The 13,036-nt window shown below is 36.8% G+C and overlaps 1 protein-coding gene across 3 annotated transcripts in view; it reads right to left on the reverse strand.

Annotated features, from left to right (window-relative positions):
- Window positions 1-13,036, reverse strand: part of RFTN1 (raftlin, lipid raft linker 1) — a 99,349-nt gene that overhangs the window by 33,954 nt on the left and 52,359 nt on the right. The gene's annotated exons all lie outside the window — the stretch shown is intronic.

Here is a 13,036-nt window from a genome sequence, read left to right on the forward strand (position 1 = left end):
TGTCAAGCTGTCTTAGCTAAATAGAAACACAGAAAATAACACCCTTCAAGGCAGCAAGCATGTCATTTTGCTACTTTTGTCCACTACCACAAGAAATTGTCATTTTGCATTTACATAAAAAGTTATTCTAAAGAAGCAGAATGAAAAGATCCCTACACCATCTGAAATAATGTGAAAATGGAGGGGGAAAAAAAAGAAAAAAGGGGGGGAAAGAGAGAGAAAATGCCTACATATTTCTTCACAAGAGATAAAAGTATCTCTTTGAAAAGCTTATTTTTTACAAATTACTCCAAGTGGTATTTCTTACAAATAAGTCAGAGACTTATTATTACATCCACTGTATTAGGTGTGTGATTATAACATTTATGCAAGGAAAGGACTATTAATTAACTCTGTTATATGCACCATTATAACAACAGTTGTTGTTTGTCCTATTTTGGATTGAGAAACAAATGGCAGACTTTCACATAATGAGTAAATAAAAGCAAAGCTATATTAATACACCATTTTTGGGAAAATACAGAACTCAGAATAGAAAATGACATTGTGACATAAGCTAAGAAGAAGGAAGAAAAAGGAATCTAAGAGGCTCTATCACTAATCCTTTACACTTCAGGTAAAGGAGGAAAAGGAAGGAATCAAATCACAAAAGATCCTAAGAAAAAACACATTGGGCTAGTAGTAATGACAGTTGGATAAAGCCAGAATTAACTAACGAAGGTTTGAGATGAAGCAGAAAGAGAAATCTCTTTCAGGCAGACTCAGCACTATGGATGCACCATCCACTCCAGTCACCAGCCTCACACCCCTCAAACCCAGGAGAAGCTGCAGTGCGAGACAGACTTCTGTGAAAACATATGAGTGTCTGCTGCTTCATTTATCAAAATCAATCACTGAAATTAAAAGGTTTCCATGTAATGTATACTCCTCATATAATGCAAAGTCTAAATACACGTATATGTTTCAAAAATAAATGCCTCGAGAATGGCGAAATTATTTCACTTTCTCTGCACACCATGTAATTCAAGAGAGTTAAAGTGTTTTGATTATTCTTCTACGCTCAATTTAGTATCAACTTAGGAGAAACAGGTCAGTAAGGGGTTTTTTCAATAGAAAGTAAAGAGGAAGAATTTTGTACAACTTTTTTTTCTTTTAAATTTAAGAGGAAGCTCATGTTTGCATCTTTTCTACACAGATCTGGATTTTTTTTAATGAATCATTTACTTCCTGGTAACATGTTACCTGATCAACAACAAGAACTTCCTCTTTTAAACTACTATTATATTTTCCATGTTAAATTAACTCTTGATTTCATGATCACAGGAACTCAAAACAGAGGTCTCCAGGAAACAAGGCAATGGTCTTCACAGGTGTTTAGCCTGGAAAACATGGGATGCTGACTTAACTAAAGCTCATTGCTAAAGAGGACAATAACTTCTAAGAGGACAATAAAAACACCACTGGCAGTGTCCTGATCAAATGAATATCTGTCTACAAAGAAAGTTAGCATGTAACTTGCTCAGGAAGGTTTAAGTGAATGTCAATAACAGATGCATTCATAATATGCTTAAATGGCCCAGACTCTCCATTGTAACTTGATTAATACTTTTTTATATAGTCAATGATAGAGTTACAAATTCATTTCATCTCTTATCACTCATCTACAGACACAACACTACATTTGTTTAGTAGGTTGCAGGGCAGCTAATTAAAGAAATTTAACTAGTATGCAACTGTTAAAGAGTTTGGGGATAGAACATACATAGTAATTTTACTGGTCCTGGTCAATAAAGACTGCTTGTCAATCTGTACCAGACTCCCACGCTGCGGTTTGGATGAGAACAGCTTTCACAGATATTATAGCAATGCTTTACAGTCTTGGCTTACTCAAAAAAAATGTGTTTGTTCCAAGGAATACCTGATGCTGAGGTGTTTCTTCTGAGGCTCTTGTTCTGAGAATGGAAATGGGAGGAACTAAGAGCTGAATTGTAGTCTAAGCTGTATTATCCTAATAGTTTAGCAGAAAAACTGGAAGAAGTCTGTACTTTAAAGGCCCTTTCCCAACAAGTTAATAGATACACAAAATCTTATTTAAACATGTATTTCAAATTTTCCCAATTACATATGGTGGAACTGAGCACCTCATTATTTTCAATAAAGCCAATTTATCAGGAAATGCTACATCAACAGTGTGATGTATGCTGCAGAACAGCAGTGATGTATCAGCAGACACTGTCTCTCCCTTCAACTTTCTACAAAACCATGAAGAGGCTAGCTCTCACCAGAAAGTATAAAGCCTGAGCCTGAACATTTTCAAACTACAAAGACAATTCATTTTTTCAGTATCCTGTTTAGAGCTTAAATAGTATGAAATTTTAGTTGTCTTCACATCCAAACTGAATTATGCCATCCCGTACAAATTCATGTTTCCTGTTTCCTGTATTTCGAATATTGAATATTTGAATTATAAAAACCAAACCAAAACAAAACGAACCCAAACCTCAGTAACTGGAGAGGTTGTGCTCAGGAGGTATGTAGGACAGGAGGACTGTTCTTAGCAGGTACCTGTGGTTTTTGGACCCTTTGAGGCATTCTGTGCTGGTACACACAGACAGATATGTCTGTTGCAGCCTTTTGGGAAATTATGTCAGCAGATGCAGTGTTGGGAATCAGCAAGAGGGCAATGCACGGGAGAAAGCAGGGGTAAAGCTGCATTGAACGGGAAGAACATGACGCTACTCGGATAGGATCACCCAGGATACATTCCAGATCAGATAAACAACACAATTACCTGTCTTTATGTGCCAGTTTAGAGCACGAACAAAGAGTACTAAGAAAGGCCTGTGTCTTACTGCATTGTTTGACTAAATGCAAGGAAAAAACATAAAGACAACAACTGCATCTCTACCACTTTTCATATCAGATAAGAAGCTAGATTAAAAATGCCCTTACATGAGGTGGTCCATACTAATTTCAAATGTTTTACTGACATTTTTTGTACTTTAAATATACTACATACTTGCCCTTTACATCTTTGGAAATTGTGAAAAGGGAAATTCCAACAAAATTGAAAATAAAAACATAATCTTTGCTTCTTTCCCCAGATAGGAACAGAAACATTTTTATTGCCTCATAAAGCACTGCTTGGATTATATTAACCACAAATACAAGACCAGATCTCCATCACAAAAGATGCTATTGTTCAACCACAGAAGCAGAACTTAACTTATTTATTTCAATCTGGATAAACACCAAGTGGGTACATCCAAATTCATTTGTAACCCGGTTGCAACAAATTGGATTAACGTCAGTTTAAAAATAGAATCTGTGTAAAGAAGGGGTGAAATTTCATGTGTACAGAGGGCCAAGGCAGTTAAAGAATTTAATGTCATCCCTATAATTTGCTTGATTAGAAACCTGGCATTTTCCCTGAGGGGAAGAAATGACAGATTTAGCCTTTGCTGTCTGTGACATAAATATCAAATCTCCCACGAACTTTAGCAGGAATAGGAACAAGCACTGTGTCCAACCCCAATGTCACTACCTTAATTGAATTTTAGCTGGAGCACTTGTGTTAACATTCTTAACATTTGCAAAACGTTATTGTTTATTTCAGAACCGCCTGACCGCTATTTTTACACTGCATTTGGAAAGAAAAGGACCCATCAGCAGCATAACGCAGTGTCACTAAACATTACGTTGATGTAGCAAATTTATATCTCACCTTTTTAAATTATTTTGGTTCTCTTGAAGACTCCCTACCTAATTAGAAAATGGCTGACACTCTAAATTAAAGGTCTGCAAAACCACATCTGGCAGTAAGTATGGCTGAATGATGAAATCCTCTTTTCTGGAAACTACTTGTTTTTAGTCTACAGATCTCACAGCCATGTGAGAACCCATACTCAGAAGCTCATTTTGAACAGTCACATACAGGTTTTCTTTTCAAATCCATTTTGAATAAAGACACTTGGCAAGTCCATTGTACAGCCCACGTATTGTTTGTGATTCTGTGTTTCTTGTTGCACTATCAGCCCCATAATAATCTCCTATTGCTAGCAAGCATGATGGTACTCTCATAAATATGGAAACTCAAGGATAGAGATACCATGCTGAATCGTACACTTTTGTCAGTTTTGGCAATTGCTTACAGGGAGATCCTGATCGCATCCCTGTGGGATGGCACAATGAAAACCAAACACTTCCATCCAGCTCAGGATAGTACTCCACCCACATCAATAAAAATGCAAAATAACACACAGAAATTTAATAATGAGGACCTCTCTCCAATAAGAATTACAAACAAATTATTTAATAAGTGTTAGGAATTTCCCTTAACTCTTTTATGCCAGGATTAACTCTTATTTGGGATGAATACAGAAGAAAAGCAGTTTTACTAATGTCATCAAGGCATTTTAGTTTACAGCAGTCCTAAATGGTCTCAAGGCTTACACTTTCTCATTATTTTAAAACAAACCACCTTTAAAACCTAGGCACTAGAACCGAACATTTCATTAACAGGTTTGCTATATGGCTCGTGATATAACTAGATATTGAAAGAATTTGGTAACAACCCAGTAAAGGGGACTGCTGCTAATATAAACAGTAACCCAGAAATAATTTATGAGGAGCATATATAGCAAAAATGCGCTCCGAGAGAATACAACATTTTCCAGGAGCAATGAACTGATTTTCGGTGGTCAGATGCAGTTAGCTGTGCTGTGAACTTAGGGAAAGACTGCTACTTAGTCCAACTGATGGCCAAACATATGGCCTTGGAAACAATAGCCAGTTAATTTTGCCCAGAGCTATCTATTTAAACCAAGCATGAACTCAGTCAATAAAAGAAATGCCTTTCTGTTTATTTAGTTGTTGTTTCAAAAAGAACAAAGATGAAGGCATCAGAACTCATAATGCACACCAGAAACCAGATCAGTGTATTTTTCTACCTTCTTTTTAGGATTCAAGCAGATCTCCTTTAACAACAGCACCAGGGATCTTCATGCAAAGAACACGAACTTGTGGTTTGAGGAGAATGCTATGTACTGCATGCCAGGAGCTGGAACTGGAAAAGTATGTTCAAGACTACAGTTTTCCAACTGTGTCCTCCTTCATTAATATTTAGTAGTACACATTTCATCAGAAATACTGCACATCCCCCTCCTAGTCTGTTCATTTCTGGAAACAGATGTTTAAAATTAAGACAGGCTTTTAGTTTGCCCCTGATATTTTCCACACGTCTCACATGCTCCTTCCTTAGAAGACAGCAACAGTCATCAGGAGTTTATTGCTTATTTTAAAATCAACTAAGCTTAGCTAATGCTCTGAAGGAGGGATTTAGTTCTTTCTATATGAATCAAAACTTTTGAAACTTTGGCATTTTTGCATCCCTAATACTATGTTAAAAAAAAAATTCTACTAACCAAAAAGCAAAGCATCAATTGCCTATCGTCCTATTACTCTCAGACTGTGTCACTACTTGCAGATTTCCAAACCAAACAACCTTTCTGACCAGGATGTTCTGTCATTTAAGCCTGTAATTTCCATGCATTTTTAACCTTTCCCAGCTTACAATGGAAATTCTGAATTTGAGATAGATAGTTCAGGTTAATATACATATAGGAAAATATAAATGCAGCTTTTAGAAAGTAAAGTCCCAGTCCGCATTCAGGCTTTCAAATTACCAAATATTTTCACTGTCAATTACATCAAAATAGGACATCAGGGATAAAATACTGGAGAGATGCATTGGAAAATGTTACCATAATCCCAAATCACAGAACAGTCCTTTAAGCAGTGTTGTTGGCAGTGTTTATATATGAAAACCTTGACAAGATTTTTAACATCTGGGAACTTTAGGTAAGACTATCAGAATGAAATTGACAGATCCAACAGAAGAGGATAGAGTCCAGAAACAAACCCAAAAGGTGAAACCTAATCTTTCCACCTTTGGAAATCCAACAGAACCATTGATTTGCCATTTTGAGCTCTCACTGCATTTGTGGTAGAGCAGAACAAGGCACTGAACAGGGCAAGAAAGCAAGTTTTGCAGTTTTACAACATGTCCATTTGTAGTAGCCTCTGCAAAAGTGAACTGAAAGCTACAAACAGCACAGGGAGAAATGTACTGAAGTAAGAAGCTACTGCAACTTACTCCTGCACTGATTAAAACAGAAGATGGGATCTTAAGGCAGTGCTGTAGGAGATATTAAATTACAGCAAGCTATATGTCTCCTGCTACTCAAGCCAAGTCAGAGATGACATTAACAATTTGGAATTCCTCTTCAGCTTGCATTATTTTTACTCTTGAGAACAATATAACCACACTAAACACGTAGTACAGCATGGTGCAAGTACACCTGCTCCTTTTAGCATATTTCATTTGATGACAGGTCTTGAAAACAATCTCATCCTCTGTGGTCCTGGGTGTGATGATTCTTCTCAAGTTAACTCATTTTAGCATCTGTTTCTTCACTGAAGGCAAAGGGTGAACATTGCTGGCCAAAGGCTACAAAGGTTTGGTGAGTGTGGTACCTGCCCAAAAGCCACTTAACATACCTGCATCCTCCCACCCTTGCCATAAACTCTGAAAGAAAGTCCTGAAATTATTTACATAATTTAAGACTTATTCCCTAAAACTTGTTTTAGCCTTGGGATAAACTGCTAAAGAGCAGCCAGCTACACTCACTCAGCCCAAATACTTGATATACATTGTTTAAAAAAAGTCTGTGGAAACTCTTGTCCCAAGCTCTTGCTCTATAGAACTGGCATTTTCAAACTGCAGATCATGTCCTGTACAGGAATCTTTTGCAAGAAACTCCTACAATAATGGGTGAATAAAAGCCAGGTGAAAATAAAGATTTACAGAGACGTAGAGTTGAGTGTTGTATTTAACAACCATTGTAGCAACTAGCAATAATGTAATTCAAAACTGGGACAGTGGTTTAGTCCATCTCTGTCCTAGGCAATGAAAACAAACAAATAAAAAGGTTCAGGACAACCAGAATATTTTAAAAAGCAGGAATTTCATCTCAAACCTATAGGCTTTACATTTAATTTGCAGGCAACACTTTCTTTTATTTTTAGATCAACCAAAGACTGTTTCTTTAAAATCTCATTGTTTCATCAAGCCATCTGTTACTCGTAGCCAAAATTACAATTTGAACAATTTGCCCATATTTTATTTTAGCACAGTATAAAATATTATCAAATTTACTGATATTTAAAAAGTTTTTTTTCCCACCAGACAGAAGTAGGATCATGAAAAACATCAACAACATACTTTATAATACCTATTTTTATCTTGGACAAGGGGATGACACTGGAAGCTGCTGGGGGCAAAGGATTATAAAAGCACAACCAGGCTCCTGGGAGAGTCCTGAAAATAGTTTTGCAATGTCCATGGAAGATATATATCAACACTACTTTTACAGGGCTTAGTCAAAAGAACACAAGTTGAAAGAAACTTAACCAGGAACAGATGTTTCCCTTCACACCAGGCTGTTTAAAATACAGTATATGCTATTTTTTAACATCTCTTGTTATATATACACTTAAAAAATGTTAACAGAATGCACTTTAATAAATATTATCACAGCAGATTACAAACAGCTGAACCATTGATGTCGAGTTTCAACTTCTGCTTCATGACCATATCTACAAACATCCAAATACTTAAAAAATAGAATAGGGTCTGTTTGCACTGAAAACGTGCAGAAAACAAAGCAGTCAGCTAAGTGCTCAGCAATGGTTTTCATTACAATGCACTACAGAAATAAACGTTGTATTGTTCTTTTGCAAATACCCTGGAGAGTAAAGGTTTTGGGGTGGGATTTTTAGGATTTGTTTTAAGGATGGAAATGATTTTAGAAGAGATTGAGATCACATCTAGGTAAGTAATCCTAGGTAATAAACAGGACTCTAGAGGGGTCATTTTCTAGCCACAGAAGTAAATCTGAACTGCTTATTCATTGGAAAAACAAACCTCTGAGCAATATTAAAGACGCAATTTTTCCCCTCTTCTATCTTTTACTACTCAAATCTTCGTTCGCGAAGCCTAGCCACAATGGATCTTTTACTGCCACCTGCTCTGAGTGTGTACCCTGCAGGAAACTTCCAAACGGGCCAGCTAAAACATATCTGAAGTAAAGAATAATGATTAGGATTACCATAACCACCTAAGGAACCCTGGCACCAACAGAGCAATTGGAGACTTCTCAGAAGAGATCCTTGTAAGAGTGCAGTAACTGAGTCAAGAAATGCACCAACAGACTAGTGCTCTTCAGAACACATATGCTGCATCTCTTTGTTCCTTCTAAAAAAGAAATCTCAATGCAAAGATTAAGAGACAAAGAATAAGTAATGACAAACAGAAAGAGACAAGAAAGTGAGAAATACTGGAACAGCGATATATAAACCCCAATATTTTTCTTAGCTATTGTAAGTGAAAATAAAAAAAAAATTGTAATATTAGTAATTTTCACATTATTTTCTAGAAAATTACAAATTTTTGTCTTCTCATTTGCTTGTCATACTGTTACAAACACAAATAATTATATATATATGCATCTTATTATGGAGACACTGATACATTTATCTTCATAATTAGATGCTAAAGAGTTCTAAAATTCAGAGGCTGAGAGCTCAAAATCATTCAATATTGCTTTCACACAATATGTGGGTATGTGAAGTCCCTGGTTTTCATCATACAAAACAAATGTTCATTCTTATGTGAGTAAATATCTAGAAAGTGAATCACTCCCTTGACTAGAAACATCTATGGAAAAGATTTTAAAAGTTCTTGAAAATTCATATAGGCATTTAGCTATTATTTTAGAGAAGAAACAGAAATCCTCCTAAATACTTCAACCCTCCTTCTATCTAACTTAAAAGAAGCCTAAGAGTTAACCTGTCATTTAAGAGCAACAGTAATACAAAAATTCTTTACCAATTAGAATCACAATACAGATGATTGCAGAAAATGATGTGCATGAACTAAGACAGCAGTTATCCTGAAAACTCTAAAAAGCTACACGTGAATGGAAGGGAAAAATCAAGACAGTAGGAAAAGAAGGATCTCAATATTTTGATAAAAATACCAATATGGAGAAACATGCAGTGAGACTGAACTGTGATTGTTTGGGGGGTGTAGCAGTTCCTTACCCAACCATTCAGCCAGTCTCCGACCTCAGGCTCCCTCCAAAGGAGCGAGGGTAGAAAACAAGCAGGAGGATCAAACCCCTCCAAGAAATGTCTCGCCTTTTAGGAGCACACAAAGTTCAACTACAGTTTAGTAATGCATACCAATTTCCACTGCATAAAGTAACACTTGAAACATACTAATATCTCGTGCCAGTTTTATTCCTGATAACATTTTCTTTTCCATAAAACTGTCAAGAGGGCTCAAATACAGTAGATCCTTTCAGCAATGCAGGATGTGAGTTCTTCATACAAGTGTTACTGTTGTACAGCCTTTCTTTCAAAATTGTCCAACTCTCCACACAACTTGCCTCTGTACCAGAGAGAATTGGTGGTCACACTTTCAGATGCCAAATCTAGAACAAGTACATGGGTGGTAGCATCCTTGCAATGTGTTTTGTTGGCATATTCGCAGAATATGTCGATTTGGAAGGGACCTACAAGGATCATAGAGACCAACACCTGGCCCTGCATAGGACCATCCCCAAGAGTCACACCATGTGCCTGAGAGTATCATCCAAATGCTTCTTGAACTCTCAGGCTTGGTGCCATGACAACTTTCCTGGGGAGCCTGTTCCAGTGCCCAACCTCTGCGTGAAGAACCTTTTTCTGATATCCAACCTAAATCTTCCCTGACACAACTTCAGGTCAATTCCTTGGGTCCTGTCACTGGTCACCAGAGAGAAGAGATCAGTGTGCCCCTCCTCTTCCCCTCACGAGGAAGTTGTAACTGCAATGAGGTCTCTCCTCAGTCTCCTCCAGGCTGAATGGGCCAAGTTGACCTCAGCTGCTCCTCATACGGCTTCCCCTCAAGGCCCTATTTGTCCATAAAATCTTTGCTAAATGTAAAAAAAAGTATAATGACAGACTGTCAGGGAAGAGAAACAACAGGATTGGTGTACATATGCTTCCTCTGGGAAGTCTCCAGTCTGTCTGATGAAACTCTTCCAGCCATGAAGACCAAGCTTCCTGAGCTATTCCTCCCTGGGGTCCCACTCGCTTAAGTCTGAGAGGTACCATCACTTCCTTGGCCCAGCAATGCTATTATTAAACAATAAGTGTCAACAAACTTATTGGCAAAGTCACTACATCAGCAGCAGTCAAGATTATTTGCAAGGTGATTTGGACTACAGAAGATGTTCTGAGGACCACTTAAGGGAGCGACACATTACTGGCATTTGTACTCACTGAACTTGACCAAGGTATGAGCAGAGGGAACAGAAATGAGCAGATCTGACACACACTGTCTCATCTGGCAGATTTCATTGCACAATAAACATCACTAAGGTGTTTCAAGATGGCAGTCATGTTCCAAGTGGAACTGGTCCACTTCTGAAAATGTAAATCCAATTATTGATCAGTACTGCCTTAGGTTTGTTGGGAAAAATTTGACTAATTTTTGAGTCAAGAAAGGACAGACCAGTGGGGAGAGGTCCTTGTCTAGCCAAAAACACAAAAGGAAGATGCCTGCATTTGGATTTCAGTTAAGCTAAAGCATTTTTTAACCATGCTTTTCTGTGCCTATCATACTTCCCCAGAGAAGGATAATGAGTCCACAGGGACAAGAAACATGAACCCTGCAATGGCATCACAATGAAAAAGAGTTACCATAAATTAATTTCCTCTCATTATTAAGCAGGCAACCAAGGATCCAAAGATGCACTTCCTAAATTTTAAAAAGTCAAAACTGGGGAGACATGGTACAAAACAATCCTCCATTCCCTTTCACCTATACCACAAAGATGTGAGTGTAGCAGTAAAACCTTCTGCCTGTTACAGTTCTTCTTAAAGCATGTAACTCAGATTGGAACAGAGGACAAAGGTCATGAGAAACATATTAGGCATTCATATACGATTGTGTATTCAAAATAACCCTTTTCTTGTGATGTCAGCCTAGCTTCTACTTCCCTTACTTGTCTCCATAGATTCAGAAGAACACTCTCAGATGAAAAAAACGATAACAGGATACACAGAAATAAAAAGCAACTAAGGAAGTAATTAAAGGCTACCCTATTTGACATGAGATACAAGTCAAAGTATTACAAAATATGGTACCTTAGAAGTAACATCTCTGACTTTCAACTACTTCAGAATGATTAGAGTCACAGTGATCAGAATTTCAGAAGTTAGCTTTGCTCATTAAAAAGCAGATAAGCAAATCTTTAATCTCTGTTTTGCCTGAGAGCTAAACAGGAGTTAGCACAGGAGTGCTAATATCAATTCAGCAATACAGTATATACATAACAGTTACTTCTTTCATTGCCCACAAATTATGTATCAAAGACACCATGGGACTATTTTAGCTCTTTAGGACAGGTTAAGCTGCACAGATCCAAGTGGATATCAACGAACAGAGTGTGGTGATGTCAACACCATTCTAAGCTACAGAAGGAGTGTATTTTATGCAACATCGTGTCCCCAGTCTTGCCATAGCCAGAAAACACAGTGGTGGTTTCAAAAGCAGCAAAGAGAGTGGAGAATTGCAACAGAGTCCAGCAGTGCAGAAGGATCTCAACAACAGAACACAGGTTTGACCAGAGTCTTCTTTGGCATTTCTTAAATGTCCTGTGGTCAACGTTGTACTGAGGCACTTTGTTTCAGTCAGCAAAAAGCATTCTCCAGGTGAAATAATGTCCTTGTTTCTACCAAATTATAACATTTATATGGAGTTATAGAAAAAAAAAGCATATAATACTTACGCTGTACACCATTACAAAATTTTTTTGCGTTTGCAGAAGGAAGCAGTTCATATTCAATATGAATTGTCAATGTAACAAAAGGTCAATTAAGAAAAGTTATTAAAATTGCATCCTTGTTTAAACTCCAGGTAAACAATACTTGCTCAGCAGTGCATAATAAAATTAATAAAATTAATTTTCTCAGGGAATAGGAATTTTTTGTGACAAGCTCATAGAGAAAATTTTGACTTCTCATTTTTTTTTGAAAATATAGCTATTCTATCTGGTTTGGATTTTTTTAAATACAGTAATTTGCAATGCAGTAAGATGGTAAACCTGTGCTAGAAGTCTCTGTTATGAAAAGCTCTGTGATCAAGGATTTGCCTATTCAATTAAAACATTGTATTAACTTCAATTGTATTCCACAGTTTGAGAAGAATTATAGGGTTGTTCTTTTCTGAAAGCAAGCAACTGCCCTCTCTAACAGCTTTTTGTTACTGCTTTCTTTGAAGAACATTATTTTTCATTTATTTTGTTTGTAAACATCTGGTTTATATGCCCTTAAAAGCAATGGACATTTTTGTTGCTCAGACAAATTAGTTAATAGGACAATTAACTCCTATCCCCAAACAAGTCCTGTTTCCTGAGTTTGATTTACATAAAAGTGTTGAGAATGTCACAATTGTTAAACAATTGTGTTTAATCAGATACAGACAGTGACACAGCACATACTTGACAGCAACAGCTTCAAAGAACTTCAAATTTCTCTACATCAAATAACATCTGAGGATGAGCGACATACTCAGCCTACAGAGAAGCGGTAAATATACATTCTAGCTATTAAAATTTAAATTATTATCTTTCAAAAAGGCATCTTCATAACCCCATAATCAAATGGCTTCTATCAACAGAAATATTTCCATGTCTAGAAAAGAACTCTAAAGAGTCTCAGAACTGGATATTTATGGAAATAAGATGACTCCTGGATTGTCATTTTGTTTTCATGTTAGCCATACTCTTTCTGAAGTTACATATGAAAAGAAATTTTCTGTCGCAATGATGCACAACTTTGCTACCAGTTGTGACAGTTACGCCTATATTGCTCTTCTCTGACTCGAAGAACTGAAGAATAAAATCAAATGTGTTGAAACTGACACACA

Source organism: Neopelma chrysocephalum, unplaced genomic scaffold (genome assembly GCF_003984885.1).
Source record: "Neopelma chrysocephalum unplaced genomic scaffold, ASM398488v2 Primary Assembly neopelma1_26, whole genome shotgun sequence".
Lineage (NCBI taxonomy): Eukaryota > Metazoa > Chordata > Aves > Passeriformes > Pipridae > Neopelma > Neopelma chrysocephalum.